The sequence below is a fragment of the Daphnia magna genome, linkage group LG5, assembly GCF_020631705.1.
Source record: "Daphnia magna isolate NIES linkage group LG5, ASM2063170v1.1, whole genome shotgun sequence".
Lineage (NCBI taxonomy): Eukaryota > Metazoa > Arthropoda > Branchiopoda > Diplostraca > Daphniidae > Daphnia > Daphnia magna.
This window is the reverse complement of record NC_059186.1, coordinates 1,909,958-1,933,629: the sequence shown is the minus strand read 5'-3', so window position 1 is coordinate 1,933,629 and position 23,672 is coordinate 1,909,958. Positions and strand designations below refer to the sequence as shown.

Genomic DNA, 23,672 nt, shown 5'->3' with positions numbered 1-23,672 from the left:
TATTGTTCGATATATACCCGGGCAGGAAACAGCATTCGCCAAAATTAAGCCGATGTTCGTATAGGCTTGGATTGATGCACAAAAATACAAGCTTTCTATTGGCAAGCCAATGCTCGGCCAATGATGGAATTCTGCACCTATATCAGTTATCGAATGATGAGACTAGGTAACACTAACATCGTAGGACCTATGTTAAAAATTCCTCGCTAAAATTAAACCCGGTTCCAAAAACCAGTTCCAAAAACAGGGTTTTACCGTTCCCCGACTTCTACCCCAAAACTATACATATATACATACATACCAATAATATTATCGTTAAACAACAAAAATTCGTATCGCATCCACATTGGGTTGGTATCGTGGTATAAAGATCGTTTAATCTTGTTTGTCCAATATTGGCTTATAATTGGCTAATCGATATCGATCAAGAGCAAAAAATTGAAATTATACCAACATTGGATTAGTATATGGATAAATAAATCGTTTAAACTTCGGTTTCTGACTTTGGGATACTATTGGCATTTCGATATCGAACAAGAGCAAAAATTTGAAATTGTACCAACATTGGATTTGTATATTGATATATAAATCATTTAAACTTGGGTTTTTGATTTTGAAATACTATTGACCTTTCGATATCGAACAAGAACAAAAATTTAAAATTGTACCAACATTGGATTTGTATATGGATTTATATATTGTTTAAACTTGGGTTTCTAACTTTGGGGTACTATTGGCATTTCAATATCGAACAAGAGCAACAATTTGAAATTATACCAACATTGGATTTGTACATGGATATATATATCGTTTAAACTTAGGTTTCTGACTTTAGGGTACTATTGGCATTTCGATATCGAACAAAAGCAAAATTTTTAGATTGTACCAACATTGGATTAGTATATGGATATATATATCGTTTAAACTTGAATTTCTGACTTTGGGGCACCATTGGCATTTCGATATCGAACAGCATCAAAAATTCGAAATTGTATTGACATTGGATAAATATTGGGATATATACATCGTTGAAATTTGGGTTTCGGACATTGGATTATTATTGGCTAGTCGATATCGAACAACAGCAAAGGTTCGAAATTGTATCGGCATTGGTTTAGTAGCGGGATACATGCATCGTTAAAACTCAACTTTCTAAGAATGGTCCAGGATGGAATTGAGTTGGTTTTTGAAAAACCACATTCCAATATATTTCCAACCATGGACCAATCTCATGTAACTTATAACGCATTTACGATGTGAACCGACCTAAAATCAACATCGGATTAAGAATGGTCAGTATTGTTTCCTACCCGGGTCTGTCTCCGGCTGCTTTCACGCCGCTCTTTTTCTTCTCTACATTAATTCCTCCAACATTCTCTCGATTTTTTCCAACCTCATTTCTACCCGTGTAGTGTTTTCCCACCCGGATAATCCTTCTGGCTCACCTACACAGTCACCCCTCGACTCCCGTTCCTTGGCACAAGGCTACTCGGGTTGATGATTTCGACAATACCATCTACAATTTCTTGATCAACCCTTGGCGCAAATCACCTAAACTCGTGGTGAGGGCGTTGTCTTCCCCTGGCTCTACCAGCACCCCAATCATCTACCGCCTTCCTACCATTTATCTAAATCCGATCTCCCGATCGCATACAACGGTAACCTACCGCCTCCCGACGAACGACTCTTCGTCTAAACCCGATCTTCCGATCACCCACAACGGTAACCTACCGCCTCCCGACGAACGACTCTTCGTCTAAATCCGATCTTCCGATCGGCCAGAACGGAAACCTACCGCCTCCCGACGAACGACTCTTCGTCTAAATCCGATCTCCCGATCGCATACAACGGTAACCTACCATATCCTAAGCTTCATTAGTCACTACTAGTCCTCATGTTTCTCCCTAGAATCTCTTATGGTGTCTCTATGTTGTCACACACTAATCGCCCGTCACACGGCTTGTGCTGTGGCTTTGTACCCCAACAGCTTAAGGCGGGTAGGCCAGTTGGGTCGACGACTCTCGAAAGCCCCTAACAGTCCCCGCCTCCGCACAACCTGAGCAAAAGAGTGACACCGCAAGGACTTACCACAAGTTCTGCATGTCCACCATGTAACGCGGGGAGTTACTTGAAGACCGTGTAGTGACCGGGTAGTGACTAAGACACGCTTATTCATCGTAAAACGTACACCACACTACAACAGATATAAGTTTACTAAAGCGCAGTAAGGGACCCATATAAGTATTTATGCACTTTTGTGGACAATACCGGAACCGGGGAAAATATCCGCTGACAAGACTGCCGGACATCTCGGGTAGAGTTGCGGTCAATAACTGATACAGGAGCTCCAAACGTGACAACTAGTCCATGGGGCCTCAATAACCGCGACAATATCTCACATACAGTATCAAAAAATTTTTCTAGCTGTTGTAAGTTTGAAATAGCTTAGTATTCATAAGATAGCCAGCAGGCGAATGTTTTTGTGTCTTGTATAAGAGAAACGAAAACTCACTGAAAACTGGTAGCTTATATATGCTTCCGCTAAGCATAATTTAGGTTAGCTAACGACAGGGTAGCTTGCAAAAGCTAACAATTTGTGCCCCCCAAAACCCTAGCTTATCGTTGCGTACGGGAGGTCAACTGAAAGCCATAGTAATTATAAAACATCCTCCTATTTGACAATCATTCCATTATTAAAACCTGCCACGGAGCTGGGATACTTGGTGGTCAAAAGAAATATTTTAGGAAAACTAGAAGTGTTTGATCACAATTGGTTTGATCTCATTGTTTTTAGCACCCATTACACTATCATCTACCAAAAGGTTTGGGAAGCTGAAATCGACTAGGATGTCAATCCAGAACCAGGAGTAAAAAAATTAAAGTCAGTAATGACTGGGTTGAGTGAGTTTGCCTAACTAAAAATAAATCCCCTTTAGAAATTCAACTGAAAAAAAAATCGTTCAATCGGCAAAAATACATTTCTTCGGTGATGAATCTAAAGTAGTTTACGGAGCCGTTGCTTATGCAAGGCTCAAAACGAAAAGCAGCGAAACGGCCATTTTCTTTTTAGGAACAAAAAAGTTTCGTCCCACCCAAAGAAAGAAGTAACCTTTTCTAGGATGGAACTATTTAGTTCGTTATTAACTGTACGTTTGGGAGAAAATTTTTGAATTTTTCTTAAGGGTTGCATCACATGTACGATTTGTTGGCCATACTCCCTAGTTCCACTTGGATGGATTATAGGAGATTCTAACAGATAGATGCCATTTTTTAGAAACCAAATGCAGCAATTAGGAAATAATGTTGAATAAGTTGGTAGCGTCATTGAACAGGTTTCCAAAATCCTGTGGATCTGGCCTCGAAAGGAGCGCTTTCGTCAACGCTGGTACATTCTGAGCTACGGTGGAATGGTTAAATTCGGCTTAAAGAAGACGAAAGTGAGTGGCCTGAATCAGCATTTCTAAAAGGAAAGGCATTCGCTTAACGAACCTCAATAATCGCTGTAACCACATCAAAACACACTTTGAACCCTGTGGGATAAAGATGCAAATAATCAGGGTAATGGATAGAATTGAACTGCCGTTGAAAAAAGGGAAGAAAAGACCCGGAATTCTGCTGTCCAAACACCATCCAGTTATAGAACTGATCATTTAAGACAGACATAATTTGCTTAAACTCACTTGAGTGACGACCACCACTTCTGGATCTCAAGGTACGCTTTTGTATAATGAAGGGGGGACAAAAAATTAAGAAGGTTGGCATGTCTGCGTCAAATGCCAACGGCTATCTTTACCACTGTTCAGTGCAGTAGCTGTACAATAAAGAAGATTATATGTAATTATGGCCATCGTCATTTGTGTAACTAAAGGGAAGTAAAGTAAAGTAACTTAAGAGAACTGAAAGTGTAATCCATAATTGTTCATACAAACACACAGCATATCCCAAGACAATACTAGTACAGTTTGAAAAGAAGAACCAGATTGTTTGTCATTGGATCGACAAGTAAAGTACATATAAAAGAACTCTACTAGAGCGCCACGTAGTGGTAGAGCACCACTGCAATCTCTGTATAGTAACTGAAATCGGCAACCATAATTATGTGTATCTTGCATTTCTCAGCTTCAATACCTGGTCTCAACAGCATTTATTTTGGGGGACGGATCTAGTTTGATAAAAAAAAAAGGTAATATATTCGAAACCTGGTCTGGAACAATAGTTATTGAGTTTGAATGATAAGTGATTAAGGAAAAAAGATATACCATCAATCTAGATTAGAGGAGATAGATAAAGGTTTCTAAAAGAAATTACACCATTGATTATTCCTTGATTTAACTTATTCCCATCATCCTTCGTAAAATCTCAAAACGTTTTTTTAGGGATGATTTTGTTAAGATTTCTGCGATTTGGTCATTGGGCGATATTTTTTTTTTGCCCATACTCTTAGTTCCGCGTTCTTGATGGTCACAAATGAAGAAATAATTTACCTCTATGTGCCTGCCACGTTGGTGATCTTCAGGGTTCTCAATAATACTTATAGCACAATTACTATCGCAGAATGTTGGTACCGTTCCGACGTTTATGCCTAATTCAGCCAAAATAACTTTACACCAAATAGCATCTCGTGAACCTTGCCGATGCTGCGTATAATTCAGCATCAATTGTGGATAATGCACTTGCTCATTGGCGTTTACTACCCCAAGAAACACCTCCTCCGTGGAATTGGAATATAAATCCAGTGGTCGATTTCCGTCTTTCAAGGTCTGATGCAAAATCTGCGTCAGTGTATCCTATAGGGTGGTTCGAGGTTGTCATCTTTGCACGGTATTTCTGGGCCCGTAGTGCATCCACAACTGGAAAGCATTGGCTTTTTTAGGTTTTTGTGTGGCAAGTGTGATGTAGTTTAAGTTTGTTTAAGTGTGTTGTTTTTGAAAATGCCAGAACTTTCAAATTTTTCAAAGAACTTAGATAGTGAAGCAAAGTGTAGGTTATTGGAACAGTTATCCCTATTACAAATTGACGATCCAAATTGGATTGACGAAGATCTGTGGAAGAAACACCGTGACGCTCTCACAGTTATTCCACCAGTAACTTGGCCAAAACTTATAGACTATTTCCAGAATTGGAGAAGTCTAATAACTGGAGAGAAACTGTATGTTGAAAAAGACGTAATATCAGCCATGGAGCAGAGTCTAGAAAACAAATGGTTCAGAGACTTTTCTACATTGCAGCTTACAAGCAACACAGTCGTCATTAAAGCAAAAGTGTGTAACCATGAAATGCTTGTGTTTTTTTTAAATTTTAATCGGCTGTTACATTCTTCTTTTCTTAGGTTACAGCATCTCAAACACTGAGTGTTACATATTATCCTTGGGTCGCTTGTGGTAAAGATGGCATGGTACAGTTTGCCCATTGTACATGTACTGCAGGGTAAAATTCAACCTAGTGTTCATCTTTTTATAGATTATAAGTATTAAATAGTACTATGTAAAATATGATATAGTCTAGGTGAAATGTGTACGCATTTAGCCACACTTTTGCATGCATTAATTTCGGCCCATGATGTGAATACAAACAAAAGTTGCACTGAGCAAAAATGTGGTTGGATTGAAAACAACTTCTAAGCCGGTAGAGTAATGAAAAAATATTAGATATATGTTTGCATGAATAACTTTCATTGTAATAACTGTAAAATACAGAGAAAAACTAGCAATTGGAAATTTGACAGCTTCCCCTTATTTCATAAACCTAGAAAAGCCAATGCTTTTCAATACAATAATCCACGTCTTGTTCTCCATTATCAAATTCTACTCTTCTTTGATAACTGGTATCCAGAATTGTGATTCAGAGCAAGTTGTTGCATCTTTGTAGCTTATTGGGATAAATGGATTCAACCGCAGTCACGTCGTTGAATGCTGACACTGACACTACCCAATTTTCAAAGCCTGTAAAAGCTTCCGATCCATCTTAATTTTGCAGCTTGGCTCGATATTACAGATTTTGGTTGATGTAGAGCGGCCGACGTCTTGACGTTTTAGGCCCTTGTTCCATCTCGGGTCCAGCAAAAATTGGACCTAGATTTGTTTCAATTGGCATATCATCATCATGTACCTTTTGATCTGGAATCGGAACGTTTGGATTTATCTGGCTGCACTCATTCGTTCATCTATGAGTGCCCTTCGGAAGTATCCTAAGATCCCAAACTTTTAGATAGAAACTTATAATTAGCATAGAAATATTTGTATTAATTATACGAATTTAACTATACTTTAGTTTATGGGGGTGCAAATGATGATTGGGGTAGTAAATCCTTTTTGAAAACATTCATTTATCGTAGCTTTCCCACGCGTATGGTGGGGTAATTCCCGCGTACCCCACGCCAATTTCCCTTTTACCCCTGAGGCAAAGGGGAAAAATTTCAAAAAATTTTAACATTTTCTGGACTCCGTGTCACACACTGCATGCTCTACCGTTAAGCTACCGGTCGGTGTTAAACATTGACAATTGCTGTTGTATAAAGGCAACTGATTATTTTCACGCAAAATTTTGGGAAATTGATCTTAGAATACTGAGAAAACCTCAGTGATAATTGCATGAAGTGTTAGGCCAAACTGAAGCACATGGTAAAATTTGGAAAAACCATGAAATACATTTTTAAGGATAGAAGTTTTACTTTCTTAGAGGGTGGAGCCTGATGCAACCAATAAGAATATTCATTTTATGATATTTAATTTATTTTATAATGCTGTTTACTAAGGGTAGGCTGATTTACAAGAGTCCGCTAGAATTGTTTTGAAGTTACAAGTGAAAAGCCTTTTTGAATATTAACAATTTATTTTATTTTCATCCTTTACTAGTATTTTTTTTCTCAAGTGAACAAGAAACGTTGATAAAATCGGCCTAGCAGTTAAAGACAAAGTGTTGTCGGCCTTGCAAGTTGAAACTTTAGTTGATGAGTATATAGCAAGAACGGTAACAAAAAGTGTTTGGTTAACCCACTGTAATTTTAACTTTATTGTTGCTTTTGTTAGGGTATGATTCTTGGTGTCTTAAGGCCAGGCATTACATAAGAACACAAAAAACTTGCTTGGGTAGAAATTGTTGAAGCCTGACAACAAGCATGTCCCGATGACCCAATTCATGATATTAAAGATACAAAGAGAAAGTTTTGTAACATCAAAGCCATTGCTAATTCTAAGATTGCTGAGTACAACCGAATTTTGACCGAAAAAGGTATAATTTCAGAATTTGTATCAAAATAGCATGATGCATAATAACTTTGTTGGTTTAGGTGGTGGCACAGTAGTGATATTAAAGCCATTTTATTTTAAATGCTAAACGTGCTCTACGGCAAAACAAATGCTGCCCTTGCAGGGAATTCTATTACAATAAATCCTGTTTTAAAGTTTACAAGCAGTTGTTTTATTTAACTTCATAGCATTTTGTATCCTTTGAAGAACAGGGAAGGGTGTAATCTGAAACTCCTATCAGTATTTCTACTCGAGAGCTAGATTTATCAAACATTAAAAAAAAGCACTGATTTTTGACGACAATCACCCACTTACTTAATGTTCTAATAAAGAACAAGTCGAGATAGCATCAGACATTGAACCTGACGACCTCAGATTACAAAGAGCTATGGCAGCCTACAATCGCAAATAGAACGATATATACATGGACGAAGAAGAGGAAGATGAGGTAACTCAAGTACCTACTCGTTCCCAGTCTTCCGCGGAACTTATTACTAAAAATCTTTCATCATTAATCCCTAAGCGTCCTTCTATCTCTTTAGGCCTCGTAATTGTTAATTAGTCGTCAAAAAAATCTAAACGAAACATCCAAAGTCCTAGTCTACGTGAGATGGTTAATCGCTCTAAGCGAGATTTATGTGAAAAACTTATTTGTTTTCGTCAAAGCGTCTTTTTCGAGAAAGATTTGACGTTCTCAATTCAATCATGATTTTGTGTAAAATAAGAAATGACCCAATGCGAGACGATGAAATTCCAAAAGATCACTTTGATATTATGCATGGCAAAAGAAAAGATGTCATTTAATAAGCAATAACATCATTAATACGAAAATTAATTGAGTATAATTCATTGTCGCTTTGCAAAACCTTCCCGTGGTGGCCGAAGCTTCACTTGATTAATATTGTCGTTCATGTGAGGATTTTCGGGAGGCAGTTTTATTTCAAACATATCTCCTTCTTCTATTCCTTTATCGAAGTCGGGCTGCTTTCTCTTTCGGGCAATGTGGTGTAGAACACAACAAGCAATGATTACCCTATAATTTATATATTGTTTAGATCACGCCTATTGCCCCGTGGAATCCACGGGGCTCTTGTGTCAAAACTTGCTATTGGCCCGGGGATTCCACATGGCTCTAGTGTCAAAATTTGCTATTACCCCGTGGAAACCAGAGGGCCGCTATTATCCCTGGGCCAGCTGTTATCCCGTGGATGCAAGGAGGCTCCTCTTCATGCAAATTTCCGTTACCCCGTGGATTGCATTTATTTATTATGCAATTTCGTATTCTGATATTAATAAACAACATGGAATGAAAGGTGGATAAAGTCAACTTTCCCTAGGTAAACCCTTTATATACCATGTTTCGAATAACGAAATGAATATTCAGTCGAGTCAGGAAATGTTTCTAAACTCATTTCAAATTCCATGACATCTCAATAAAAGGCAAATAAAAGCAACCCGCACTTCGGACTAGGGGGGAACGCAAGGGCATTATCAAACGCTTTCCAGTTGTGAACGTCTCGGCGTTGAAGCGTTCCACAGTTTAAAAAATCAACGGAATGGCAGGATGATCAATTGTATTGTTCACAACATGGCAGCCGAAAAGTTAAGATATAGTTTTTTCTTACCTCTACAAGGATGCCCTTGAATGATGTGCCCATGTTGTTTAATTACAACAGGAACAATGTCAGTTACGCAAACAATTTTTTAATGATAATTGACCGATGGTATCAGGCGGCCAGCGGGATGAGACAAAGACCTCAAGACAAGAAAAGACCTCCCTTCCTCTTCCCTTTGGACGGCGGCTTCGATCAACGAGGCCGTGCGGAAGTCGGAAGTCTCAAGTTTTGCTTGTTTACAGTTATGCTGTCACCATGTCTCCAGACGATTGGTGGGGAAGAAGTCGCATGGCCTATTAAAGTAATCAAAACCGATGAAATGAGGAGTAGTATAAAGATCAATGAAAAGATCAATGAAAGAAACTTATGATCTTCAATAGAGTTTTGTTTGTTATCCAAGAATGTCGCTCCTTGATTCTCTCACCAAAGCTAAGACTTTCGATGTCCATGCAGATGTAATTGCTTTTATCAAGCAGCTCGACGAAAAATTCATTTATCTACGTCAAGAATACACTACGACTGTAAAATCATACAACAACGACCCACGGAATAAAATAAAAATCGATGAAAAAGTGGAGTTTTAATATATTCAATACATCCTTCCGCATTTTGGAACTCACATGTTGCTTGCATACAAGGGCAAAAGCCTCAATGAACACATCATGGCCAATGGTTTTCCGGTGGAAATTCGGTTTACATACGACCTGGCTTAATCTGTAAGAAAGTACAAGATCACAAAGCTCGAACTTATCCACCAGAATCATCCTGTCTCTGAAGAACATATACAAACATACGCCAGAAAAAAGTAAGTTGATTTCTAAACCTAATTACTACTTACCCAGCATTCTCATGCAGGCACATGGCTCCAGAAGCCCTAGATTTCACCAAAAAAACACTGTCCGCTGGCGGTCGACCGACCAAAATTCGAAATCTCTTACTGGAGAAATTTGACTCACACCTTATTAGTAAAGACCTAATCAATTTGAAGCAAACTTTACTGGTGAGCCTTTTTTAAAAACAATTGTTAGTTAACGAAACAAGTAATTAAGTAACTGAATCTTACAGGTAGGCACGCTGACGAGTGGAAAGATGTCGTTTACTATCTTTGCGGTCTTCAAAATGACGAAAATAACGTCTTCAAAGTTTTGCATGATGCTGATGAAGAAGTGGCAGCTATATTTGTCCAGCTACATACAGTCATGCTTGGAAGTTTCTTTAGCAGGCAAATGGGTCTATATCCTTCTATTTCTTTTTTATGGAGGGGATAGTTTGGTGCCTACCGTACCCCTTTATGCTATTCCTATTTCTCTTTCTTTGCAACCCGCGAAAAAGTTGCAACATTAAAAGTAGGAAAATTGACTGAAACGTAGAGGAAGAGAAGAATGGAAAGAAAACGAGGGTATGGTAGGCACCATAGTATCCCTTCCGTCCAAACAAAATGAAAGGATATAGACCCATTTGCCTGCTAAAGAAACTTGCACGCATGACTGTAAACAGCGCAGACTCTACCAGAATATGGAACAGTATCAGTTAGATGGAACTTATAGCACGAATCGAGTTTGATTTGCGCTGTACCATCTACTAATTGAAGACATTAACGGCGAAAGTCAACCAGTGGCCGTATTTTTCATCAGGGAGGAGACAACAGAGGCCATTTCAGAATGCCTGAAAGTCTTTGCAGGGGTAAGAATTAATGTTAATCAAATTGAATATGTACTAATAATGAATCTACCTTTACCATAGAACAATGACGTGGTTGAAGTCCGTATACACTCTTTTAAATAAGGCCAAGAACGGAGAAAACAAGAAGACACACTTCGAGATCCGGAAACATTTCCGCGCTGCAATGCATGCCGAAACGCAGGATGCGTATTATTCATCTAAAGAGTACCTGATAGGACCTGTTACAAAAATCATTTACTTTCAAATACGTCGTAATTACAAAAAATCTGAGCCCTACTCTCTTGATCAAGGTCTGGGAGGCGCAGGTGAGTATTTTGCGTCCAATTGGTTTAATATCAAAGATAAGTGGACCAATCTCCCAAACAGCACACTAACGTCTTTTAAAGGAAATTTATTCATCCTAACGGCACTACTAGGATTTCTTTATTCTGTCCTGAAATCCTACAATGGCCACTTAAAGACGATTTTAGCAGGTGTTAATGACCGGCAAAAACTGCTCTAATACACGTATTTTTATGGTCAACAAAGCTCTCATTTTGGCGTTCACTGGGACGACTTTTTGCTCTATAAAAAAAAATTCAAAGAGTAGCTTTCTACCATCGGATTCAAACACGGTTCTTTTGCATCATAGTCGAGTAGTCTACCATATACGCAACCTCCATTTATATTAAAGTATTTTTTTACTGACACATGTTACAGTGTAATAGTTTTAGCTTCCATCATTAAGAAATGAATTTTTGAATAGAATTTAGCATTTAAAAATCTACACCTTCCGTTCTTTGACTAAAATACCAGAAGAGAAACATAACTATTATGAGTTTCGATCATTGGATTCCCGCATCGTAGACTGAGCTTCTTCTTTTGCACTAAAACAATTTTTTGCTCCTTGAAAAAAACGCTGAAAATATAATTCTGCAATCGGATTTGAACACGGGTCTTACGCATCATTATCGAGTAGTCTACCATTTACTCAACATTCAATCATGTTAAAGGTATTTTTAGACTTACAAATTATACAATGAAAAGATTTTGTCTTCCATCATTAAGAAATGTATTTTTGAATAAAATTTAGCATTAAATAAATCGACCCTTTGCGCTCTTCGACCAAAATACCAGAAGATAAACATAATTGTTATGAATTTCGATCATTGGACTCCCGGATCATAGACAGAGCTTCTTCTTCTTAATCAATAACTACGTATTTTAAAAAAATTCTTGATTATTATTTGATGTGGTGTACGTAATTCTTACAAAATTTAACCCCAACGCTACACTGTTAATTGTGGAAACGTGGCTTTTAAAGAAATGGATCAAAATAAGACGTCTTCAGAGGAACGTGATTTATTTTTTAAAAGGACCGGGGCTTAAGCGCGTCCTTATAGCGTCCTTTGGCGGTCCAGCACTGCACGTCCTAGTAAGACAGATTTAGGAAAAATTCCTGCATTAAATTGTTATGTGGGCTAGGACGATGGGATTTACCGACGTTCAGGAATAATACCACGAATTGTCTGGAAAGGTAACAAAGATTAGTTACTTTCATTAAAATTCTATTGAACTGAAATAATTGTCTTCTTAGATTTCATCATACCATAAAAGACGTGCTGCAGAAGACAAAGAGATTGTCTGAAGTTCTCCGGACGCTTGTTAAAATTGCTTTACTGCGTTTAAGCGACCGGAAGTTGAATGAAAGGATACGGGAGGTCCGATTTTCCACGAAGTCTAAACCCGAACTCATTAAAAAGTTCACCAATTCCATTTCGCCATTTCCCTGGAGACAAACAGAGAATGAAATCAAAATAATGAAGGGAAATTACGACTTCATATTAGACAATGTAAGTCATATACTTGTTGAATTGAACCTGCAAATTAATTGAATTTATTGTACTATTCTAGGTTTCTCTGATGTACAACTTAACTAATACTAATCATAAATTGAAAAAAGACTTGAGCAGCTGTACCTGTAATTTTCATTTGACTTTTTTACTACGGTGTCGCCACATCCTCTACTTCCACTTCAAGGACAACGTAGAAATTCCTGTGGGATCTTTCGCAGAGCACTGGAAGGAGTGTTTGGAGGTATACCTAAAAATTTATTAAAACATGTTGGTTAAATTACTCATAATTTGTATATATTGTTAGAATGAGGCAGTAGTTTCACCAAATGTATTCTCACCTATCGGATTCCATAAGATGAAAAAACCAAGTATGCCTTGAACGGAGAGGGATCAATACAACTTGGCCAGCAATTTTTTCCGAAAATTGGCAGAAACACTTTGTGCGCTGAGCATCACCGATTTTCAGGAGAAGATGCGGCCCTTTCACGATATTAATGACCTGATCAAGCTCAACAAGCCCATTCAATTGATGCAAGCCAGTCAACAGTAGGACCAAAAGGAAGAAAGTAATGGTGAGCCTTATGTCGTCCTACTTCCCCATGCGAATTTGCCTGTAACAGATGAAAAGGTAAGATCGCATCAAATAAAATCAAATGATAACTTTTTTATTTCAACATTACTTATCGTTCTATGTTTCTTCATGGGCTGCCCTTCGTCTACTGTTTGCTCCAATGATAAGGGGCAGGCCAAAAGAGAACAACGGCTATTTCAATTCGTACCACAAGGAGGCAAAAAGACGACAGGCTGAAAGAAACGATCTTGAAGATAGATTGGACGAGGAAGCCGCTATCCTGAGTGAGGAAGCCGCAGCTATCACACAAAAAAAACAATCCATTTGCAAAAAGTACGTTCCCATTATCACATCCGCCGGTGTATCGCCTGTCAGCAAAATGGACGTTCCCATAAAGGCTAAAAACGCCGATGTTCCATTTGACAACGAAATGGACATTCCCATCGTAACTTCACTCATCGATGATCCACATGACGACCAAATAAAAGTTCCCGTCGCTTCAGCTGTAACCGCCAATGATGCACCTATAGAGGTAACGCAAGGAAATATGAAAGTATTTCAATTTAAAGATTTTAATATTCTCATTGTCTTTTCATAGTTCGTGACTTCGAATGAACGCAGTTACCGAAAAAAAAGGGACAGGAGTAGACAGCCTTATCTTTTCTTAGACAAGCCACAAATGATTACCAAGGCCAACACACTGAGGTCCGGCGACATAAAACTGGCACAGTCTATCATGAAAATCAGTATCCAGCTATCGGTGGCTTGTTCTTTTGCACCATTCGAGGTAGTCTGGAATCTCCCCGGGCGCAGAGTGAACAGTGGATGCAGATTCTTCATGATGGTTCGGTACACTGGGTTTTAGTTTCCAAAGGGTTTAGCCAGTCTTAACACGTACTGGTGTATGATAGTTGTCCCGACAAACCATGTAGGAACGAACATATCCTGAGCTGTATGTCCAGTCTCTTTCAAACATCTAACGAGAAAATGACATACATAAGTAAAGGTTGTCAACGGCAAAGCAATGGATATGATTGTGGAGTCTTCGCCGTTGCTTTTGATACCAGCTTGGCAATCGGTGAAGACCCCACAACAAGACTATATGATCCTAAAAAGTTGCGCCCTCACCTTGTTAACTGTTTGGCATTAGGAAAGTTAACCGCGTTTCCATCAACCCAAAGTCGATGTAAGAGGTCTCAGAAACGGTGGAAGAAAAATTTTGTACTGTAGTTGTCGCAGAACAGGGTGGGAGAGAAAAGGGTTTGAGTTTGTTGGATTTGTCAGTAAAGGCTGTAACGGATGGTTCCATAAAATGTGCATCGATGATTGTCCCGAAAATTTGGTTGATGAATGGTTTTGCAAAAACTGTAGATAATAAAAATATGTAATACTGAAAATTGATTAAGGTTTCATTTATTTTCTAATGACCTCAACACCAAAACGACGTGAATGAACGGTTGTTGTGTAGATGGTAACAGCCTCTTCGGGCGAGATTTAGAGCCTATCTGTCAAGTAGTTATGTTGAAATTAAGGACATGTTAAGGAGGCATGTCTTCTTTCTGTGAGTGAACGAAGCCAAATTTTCTTTTGGCTGAAATCGCTGCCATTTCTGTGCTTTGTCTTGCAACTTTTCCCGTATTTTGCTCTTGTTTTTAATTAGTTATTAATGAGTTACCTTCTATGAAAAGAGAAATACATTAGTTTGTACTAGCATTTAAAATCTTCATTTCAATAGCATTTACCTTGCGTGGTCTGAACTTGAGCATCGACTTGTGCATGACCTGCTTGAACTACATGACTCTGGCTAGCTTGTAATTGTGGTGCTGCTCAAGCATGAGCCTGCATTTGGACTGCATCAGCCAATTGCATTTGATAAGTATGTTGCTGGGTTTTAGCAATCATGGCTGAATTAGCCCATTGATTTGGGAGAGTACACATTATCATCAACTCATAAAATTACAAAATAAGATGCACAAATACTCACATACTGCTCACGCACGAAGCAAAGACGCCATTCCCACCTTGGAAACCAAGTTATAACAAGAAACATATGACAGAATTGGGTGCAAATCGGTAGCCTCACCAGCGCTATCTGGTGTCCATGGGCCAATAGCACTTCTTGACGTTAGAGCCCCGTGGAATCCACGGGGCAATAGATTTTACCTTTTGGGATGATAAAGCATACCGACAAGTACGGCCGGGTTAAAGGCGTATTTCGCCATGTAAGCAGTGATAACGTCATTTAACAGTGCCTAAAATGCGTTCAAAGGTGTTGCGAGTATTCTTTTGAGCGTATTAAATTTTTCCTACAATATTTGTTCAACAGTAAATTCCAAAAAAATCCTCTATCTTATTGTATATACTAAGCAAACTTATTCGGTAACAAATATAACTCAGTTTTTCCTTGGGGTTTAGAGTATGGCGGTAGAAGGAATGGAGTACATGCATACCCACTGTCGCCTAAGACATAAGATTGGCCAAACTTATTGTTTCTGAAAGCCTGTCATATTAAACTATCTGCAAAAACATTTGAATCATGGCTACTTGCTCGCCCTGCTTTGAAGCACTTACACTAAAAAAATTACACTTTTCATCAAAAATTCCCTAAAACTAGTGCTCAATGAATATTTTAATAATTTTTGGAAATAATTTTTTTTATTCATCTTACTTGAACATTGATTGAGTGGTAACCTTTTCGATTGACATAGATGTCTTCGTCATGATGAGGTCTAGCTATTCTTCTGTGTGTTCCATCCCCACTCCATACGACATCTCTAAGATTTGCTAGAAAGCCTCGTTGAATCTATTTATGAACTTTAATTTGAATGTTAACTTTAGTCTAATAACTTGCTGATGGTCATTACCTCCAAGGATATATGTTCGGAAGTGATGTCACAAAGATCTTTGGATACATCCCTTACACATTTTGACACTGATGGTTGACTTATTTTCAGCACATTCCCAACAGTTGATTGGAACGTGCGAGTGGCATAAAATTGAAGTGCTACAAGTATTTGTTCAATAGGGGTCAAACATCTTTTACCAAACAAGTTGTGGCCTTATTTGTTAGATATGAGTCCTACGTTAATGAGCATAACGTTAATGAGTAATACGTTAATGAGCACACATAACAGTTATTAATACATATCAGTTATCACGTGAACGATACTTTAGCGCCCTGGGTGTAACTCCTACAATTTTTCATGTTAAGATAACTTTTAAAGCACTTTCTCTTCTGATAGAGAAAAAAAGGAAAAAAAATTAGTCGTTACCAGTAAAAAGATATTTAAGTTTTCCTGAGACCCGTAGGACCATAAGAATGCACTAAAAAAAGGGGGGTGTACCTAATCGTTTGGTGGGTACTGTACATCGGTTGGTATTGAAGTATTTTCAAAAAAAGTTTTGAGATCGAGTAAAGATGAGTTTGGTATTTCATTGCCTAATGCTAAATTAAGTTTCTTTAAAAAAAAAGAAAACATACAGTACCCACACAAAGTTTGGAAACACGACGAGTTTTTCCGCGCTTTTAACACGGCGGCTTACGGGCCGAAGTGTCTGCCTTTTTTACGCGATAACTCACGTTTGAGTTATTGCAAAGCAAATCCAAAAAAATCCTCTTGTTGAGGAAAGAATTTTCTTTCACCATGAATTTTTTGAAATTTTTGTGAATAGAAGTTTAGCCCCAAAGTCATAGGTATAAAGTTTGGAAACATCGGCGCGCTCGCCATATGTTTCCATGCTAAAGTGTATGTTACTGAAAAAATTATTAAAAATTCCAATATATGAATTTTTACTTGAAACTTTTACAAACGGTAGACGACATAGTCGTCTACATTTTGACAAAGATTCAATTTTTTTTGATGAAAGGCTAATTTTGCCGATTTTTAAAATAAACAATGCCGATCAATCTTTCGTGGCGAGGGGACGAAATCCTAGCCCGGGGGAAGAATGGAAGGGAAAAGGAAAAGGGGAAGAAAGGGGGAACAGAAGTTCCGACGTACGTTTTATTAAAAAAATTTGCAAAAATCAGCCTTTCATAAAAAAAAATTGAAACTTTTTCAAAATGTAGACGACTATGTCGTCTACCGTTTGTACAAGTTTCAAGTAAAAATTCATATATTGGAATTTTTAATAATTTTTTCAGTAACATACACTTTAGCATGGAAACATACGGCGAGCGCGCCGATGTTTCCAAACTTTATACCTATGACTTTGGGGCTAAACTTCTATTCACAAAAATTTCAAAAATTCATGGTGAAAGAAACTCTTTCCTCAACAAGAGGATTTTTTTGGATTTGCTTTGCGATAACTCAAACGTGAGTTATCGCGTAAAAAAGGCAGACACTTCGGCCCGTAAGCCGCCATGTTAAAGGCGCGGAAAAACTCGTCGTGTTTCCAAACTTTGTGTGGGTACTGTAATAATTCAAATTTTACTTCTATCGTGTTATAAAGATTATTTACCGTTTCTAATTTATTCGTTTCTTCTTGCACGTATTTTAGTTTTTTATTTGATTATGCTATTGCAAATTTAAATTTTTCAGGATCAGTTTCTAAAATGCTTAATTGCTTATAATTTTGTGGACTAGTGAATTTTTTGTTTCGACATGTTTACAGCTGTACAGTGATATAATAAGAAAGGTACAGTATCCTGCACAAAAGGTGAACACCGATTTATTTTGAAAAAGCCATCTGTAGGTAGTAAATATTGCAAAGACAAAGAAAGAGCTTAGAAAACCTTGAAGGATACTACAAAATACAACGTTGAACGCTACGAATCTGGCCTATTGTGGAAGTTGGATGACCCGGCTTTACCCCAAAAACTTATTTTTACCATTTACTGTATTAAGATATACGTTTATTTTAATTTTGGACTGGACTGACCACGATTAACCACTTGGTGGCTCTCATAACATGTCGTTTTTTTTAAAGCGAGAATAGCAATTTGGCACCAGTGGTGCCATATCTATCACTCACTTACCATAAAATCCTAAACAACCAATCAGCTAAGGCGAAAAAATTTTAAACCTCTTATATTTTTTAAATCACCCTATTCAGAACCTAGACTCCTAGATTTAAAAAAAGTACCAAACTTCCCCTAAAAAGAGAAATATCCCTAGAAGTGGCAGCAGTGTTAAACATATATACTAATGACAACAACAACAGTGCTTGAATAGTACTGACAACATTGTTATACTATTAGTACGGCTTTCAGTCCAAACGGAGACTCATAACAATTATGTTTCTCTTCTGGTATTTTTGTTAAAGAACGCAAAGTGTCGATTTATTGAATTCGAAATTTTATTCAAAAATTAATTTCTTAATGATTAAGGGGGAGCGGGGTCATACAGGACACGTACCAAACAGGACAGTAGCAGTTACGGGTCTTGGTGATGATGAACTGGGGGGAATACTGGGATGTTGTCAATGTCAATTTCTATAAGTGACAAAAAAATCATCGTGAAATTCTTAAAAATACTCGAATTAAAGAGGAAACAAAAAGAGACCACTGTCTTTTCATTTTTATTGACAGCAAATTTTTTGGTATTGGTTGTCCCTACCCGCGACTATGCCGTCGGGTATGGGAGAGGGTCGAATGATGAGAAAGGGACACAAGTTACAACCAAGTTTCCCGACGGCATAGCCGCGGGTAGGGACAACGAATGCAGCACATGTCGGGGGTGATCCAATATTTCAAAACGATCCTTTTCCCCATATAACAACTATACTTTTTACCAATTAAAATCAGAAAGATAAAGACAAGTTCTTTATCTTTCTGATAAAAAAAATTACCCTCGTACGAGCAATCTTAGTATGTAAAAAAAATTCACGCGCGAGACACCGTTAGGCCTATCTCGCGCGGGTTAAAATGCCTTTTTTGGACCGAGGTGATCCAATACCTGGCGTGGGTACTGTAGTTCGATCAACACTTTGCCGTATGAAATTGATAGGTTATTCGCAGTAAGTTTACAACCCGCGCGAACCCCCCACCCGATGACCACTGCAGCTGCAATCGCCGAGAAAATTACTGCTGCTAAAGAAGAACATAGCATTGATCTTGCAATCCTTTTCACATGAGCACTCTTCTTTCCTGACTCCAAAACGAAAAGAATGTTTCCATGTCTTCTAAGATTCTTAGTTGGTCAAGTAGCATTTGTAGTCTTCTAGGGATGGGATTTATCGGATTCGTTTTTTTTTCATTTCTGTGGAGTAGGTTCCTTCATTGCAAGACACATACCTTGTTGTTCTTTTCTAAGTACTTGTAGCCCTTTTGCTTGCTTCACCAAAACATCTCATAATGATATAGAAATAGGCCGACCCGCGTTATTAAACCCCTCAAATCAATCCCCGCCCATTACTATTGTAAACTTACCCACCTCTAACCAACAACCCACCTCTAACCAACAACCAACCCCGGAATTTTTCGCCCCATCAGCCGCTTTTCTACTTGGAGAGCCTCCAAGGAACAAATTCCATCGGGACGCACTAAGACAAGCGCATCGTTTTTTCGCGTATGTTGTTTTCTTTGTTTTGTTATGACTTACTTTCTATTCCGTTTCAAATTTGACCTTGATTGATTGCGAGACGCAATCTTTTGTAACCGGATAGCTATGTAAAGAACCAAAACAATTTATTCTTTATTCTTTTCCTTATTTTTTCCCTACCCTTTATTTTTATGTAACATTAATTTTTTATACGCCCCTCTTTTCTATGTAATTTCTTCCTTAGACATCTTACAGGCGGACTTAAACGTTTCAACTTGATTTTCTTGTAGTTCGACCTTCCCGAACCCCGTATAAAAAATTTTTGTTCTAAAGAAAATAGACTAGACACCGTTCGCAATTCAGTTGCTTTTAGAGTTGCTCCCCAATTTTTTGTGCTACTGAAAATATACTTCACAAGAAAAGACAGTGAAAAAGTAAGTTAAAATATTAATAGCTTACAATAGCGGAGCAGGAAGAAGTCTAATCAGTAACACGCTTTTCCACAAGCTACGACAATAGGAAGAAAACCTACAATATTTAAGGTAGGTAGCCATAGACCTCTTTGATATCAGCTACAGGCCTCTGATCTGCCAGGGAACGGTAGAAGTTAACGTTCTCGTCGAGGACGAGAGGCCCCGTGAACCCTTCCAGCAAGGGTTCATTGACGTTCAGGGCATTATGGAAGAAGGCATACTAGGTTAACACGCTATTTATAAACATAATTTCATGATCGACGGTCTTGAGCGGCACGTGTATCGAGTGAGGGAGTCAGATCAACTCCAAAACGTAGACCAGTCAATCATCATGGTTGCCGGTAGATTGAAGATCATCATCTGCATGCTTGACGGAGAGCGAGAATAAGTCGAGCTATCTCTCGACACTACCTGCTGCTTCCTCAAAGATTCACGACTACCCCCGGGCTTTGAGTAGATCCTTAGGTCTCTATGAAGCCAAACAGGTTTTTTCAAATCACATTAATTGTAAAGATTCGATGTCTCAGATTGCAGAGAACCTTTAGAGTTCAACTTTCTGAGGGTTACCCTTGTTATTGTCACAAAGCAATGCAGGGAGTTTAACTTGAGAAAGACTTTCTACTCGTGACCTCTAATCAGAAGCCCATCTAGCTAGTCTACAATATTTCCACATACTTGTCACTAGGGCAAGGCCAAGAGTAGACCATATGCCACTTTCTTTTCAGTTGACCACTAGGAAAAACGCTTTACTTGACCTCTAGGAAAGTGACGCTTAGCTAGAAAAAGCCTACCCTGAAATGTAACAAATAGGACTAAAAAAGAAGAAACAAGCAGATTCTGACACGGACCATTCTTCCCTCAACTAGTGTGTTGTTCTGTTCTTCGCGAAACCAAGAATAGAACCCTTGTCTTGTACTTTATCATTTGAAAGTGAATTTCTTCCTCATGACGTTCCTGTAACAACAATGCGGTAAATAAACAACTTGAATTCCACTTATTTCTTTTTGGTAGTCTCTGCAGTCACGCGCAGGGACGATTACATGATCAATGAGACTAACCGCACCATCGTCTTCCCTCGCCATACTACAGTGGGACATGTTTCCACGTACTCACGTGGAATCCTGCCCTAACCGACCAGGCAACCTTCTGCCTGATTTTCTGAAAGCCCTCCTCCCCGATGTCGCAGAAGATGTCAAGATCAGCTTGCGCAACCTACTCTTGGCAAATCAACACGTCTTCGCTTTCTAAACAAGCGATCTGGGCAACACATGGTTAGTCATAAAAGCACGTCATGGACACCCGGGGACTGGGCCCAATCCGCCAGAGACCCTATAGGGCATCACCACATCAAAAGGAAGTCTCAAAGAAGATCATCGAGGAACTGCTAGCTAATAATATTATCCACCCTTCACTCTCCCCGAGGGCTGTCCCAATCGTACTCGTAAAGAAAAATAGACGGGAGACGATCGCCTGTGTATTGATTATCGGAAACTTAATCCAGTAACGAAGAAAGATTCCTTCCTATTACCGTGAATTGACGACGGGCTGGACCGGCTGCAAGGCCAACAATGTTTCTCCACTCTGGATTTAGCGTCCGGGTACTGACCGATCAATATGGAGGAATCGTCAAATGAAAAGACCGCATTCATCAGGGAGAACAACCTGTACGAGTGGAATCGCCTCGCATTCGGCCTAACCAACGCCCCAGGCACCTTCCAACTGCTGATAAACTTCGTCCTTCAGGAAAAAATTGGAAAAACCTGCTTCATACCTGGACAACATAATCATCTTCTCGAAGACCACCGGAGATCACATCAATAATCTTAACATGATTTTCGAGCTACTATACAGAGATAAACAAAGGGCAAAGCTTTTGAAATGTAAATTTCTAGTGAAATCAGTGCAGTATTAAGGACACATCATCTCTGCGGAAGGTGTTGCCCCAGACCCCAGCAAAGTCAAAATCCTGGCAAACTACACAAAACCCCAGACTGTTAAGGAATTACAGTCCTTCCTAGGATTAGCGTCGTATTATCACCGTTTCATCAAGGGATTCTCCACCATCGCCTACCCTCTGCTATGCCAAACCAAAAAAAATACCGAACGACAAGGTAACATTGGGGAAACAGAGCACGAAGTCTTTGAGTTCCTCAGGAAATGCATGACGTCGGAACCTATACTTGCGTATCCGGACTTCTCGAAGGAAATCTTAATCTATACCGACGCTAGTGACTAGATGTGGTCCTTTCCCAGATGCACGATGGGAAGATCCAACCCATCGCTTACGCCAGCAGGCACCTTAACAAAGCCGAAGTGAAGTACTCCACTATCGAGAAGGAGGCTGCAGCGGTGATCTTTGGGATAAAACGTTTTAGCCACTATCTTCAGAACAAGACGTTCGTTATCGTCAGCGATCACCGGCCACTCCAAGGGTTACAGCCCTTCAAGGATGAAACTGGAAGATTAGGGAGGTGGTCAATCATGTTGGCCAATCAAAGTATTCCATCAAATACCGTCCTGGCTTCGTTCATGAAAACGCCGATTTCCTGTCCAAGATTCCGATCCACTCAGTTCAAACCACCCTGAGGGTCGACGACACCATGGTCCGTGGGCAATCGAAGGATCCCCTCTGCAGCGACATAACAGACTACCTGGAGAATGGCACTCTCAGTGAAGAAAACCACAACCAGATCTGGACGAAGAAAATCGTTTTTTATTCGATATCCAACGGTTTCCTAGTCCGCCACAACTAACCAACTTCCAAGAAAAGCCAACGTTTCGCTCAAATCCAAGTAGTAGTTCCGCTTAACCTAAGAAAATTTCTGTTACAGGAGTATCCCGAATCTCCTCTCTCCGGCCACTTAGCCTATCAGAGGACATTCCTGTGTTTATGGGACAAATACTACTGGCACTAGTGCGAATTTTTTTAATTAAATTTTTTTTTTATTTCTCTTTTTCTGTCGTCAAGGCAAAAAAATTTTATTTTTCGACAAATTCTTTAAACAATACTTCGACACACCTCCGCTAGGACGGTTTTAAAAATCAAAATATTTTTCGGATCTCTTTTTTTCTGTCATCAAGGAAAAATTTTTTTTTTACAAATGCTTTCCAAAATAACTTCGACACACCTCCGCTAGGACAGTTTTTCAAAATTAATTTTATTTATTTTTTGCTGATCTCTGTCGTCAAGGCAAAATTTTTCCTTTGGCAAATACTTTTCAAAGCAACTACGACACAACTCCGCTAGGGTGATTTATGAAAATTACAATTCTTTTTCATCTCTCTGTCTCTCTTGACATTGGAACCTGTGTTCGGCTTTCTGCAGCAACCAGCATTGATACTTTTTTAATACCCTAGAACCTATACATTCCTTCAGCTAGAGGGAACACCTTTCAATTTAAATAAACGCTACACATCCAAAAAGGGGTAGGGGAGGGGATTTGTACAGAGCTGTAAGGAGACAACCCTAACGGATACGGGCATGACAGACCACGACCACGAAAGAGAAAACGATCAGCACCAGTATTGGGAAAATCTTGGCGCCAAACCAAAAACACCCAAAATAACCGCAACCGCCCCACCAACGTACTCGGGGCCGGAAGAACTATACCACAGAAACAAGCCCGGGCCACAATGAATTTTAATATACACTTAGACAAGGTGGGACCTCTGTCGAAATATAAGAGAGACTCAGAGGAAGAGAGGTTAAGGTTAATCCGAAAAGCGGCTACATTATTGTTCAACTCTTACCCGTCGTTTTCGACG

General features: G+C 38.9%; 1 long non-coding RNA gene across 1 annotated transcript; it reads right to left on the bottom strand.

Annotated features, from left to right (window-relative positions):
• Positions 1-11,801: 11,801 nt before the first annotated feature.
• Positions 11,802-14,982, bottom strand: LOC116922390. Its single transcript, XR_006646636.1, has 9 exons — positions 14,695-14,982; positions 14,381-14,630; positions 14,081-14,317; positions 13,640-13,928; positions 13,062-13,476; positions 12,720-12,992; positions 12,505-12,628; positions 12,135-12,314; positions 11,802-12,054 (listed from the first exon to the last, which is right to left on the bottom strand). It is a non-coding gene; the product is annotated as an uncharacterized LOC116922390 (long non-coding RNA).
• Between the last annotated feature and the right edge of the window lie 8,690 nt (positions 14,983-23,672).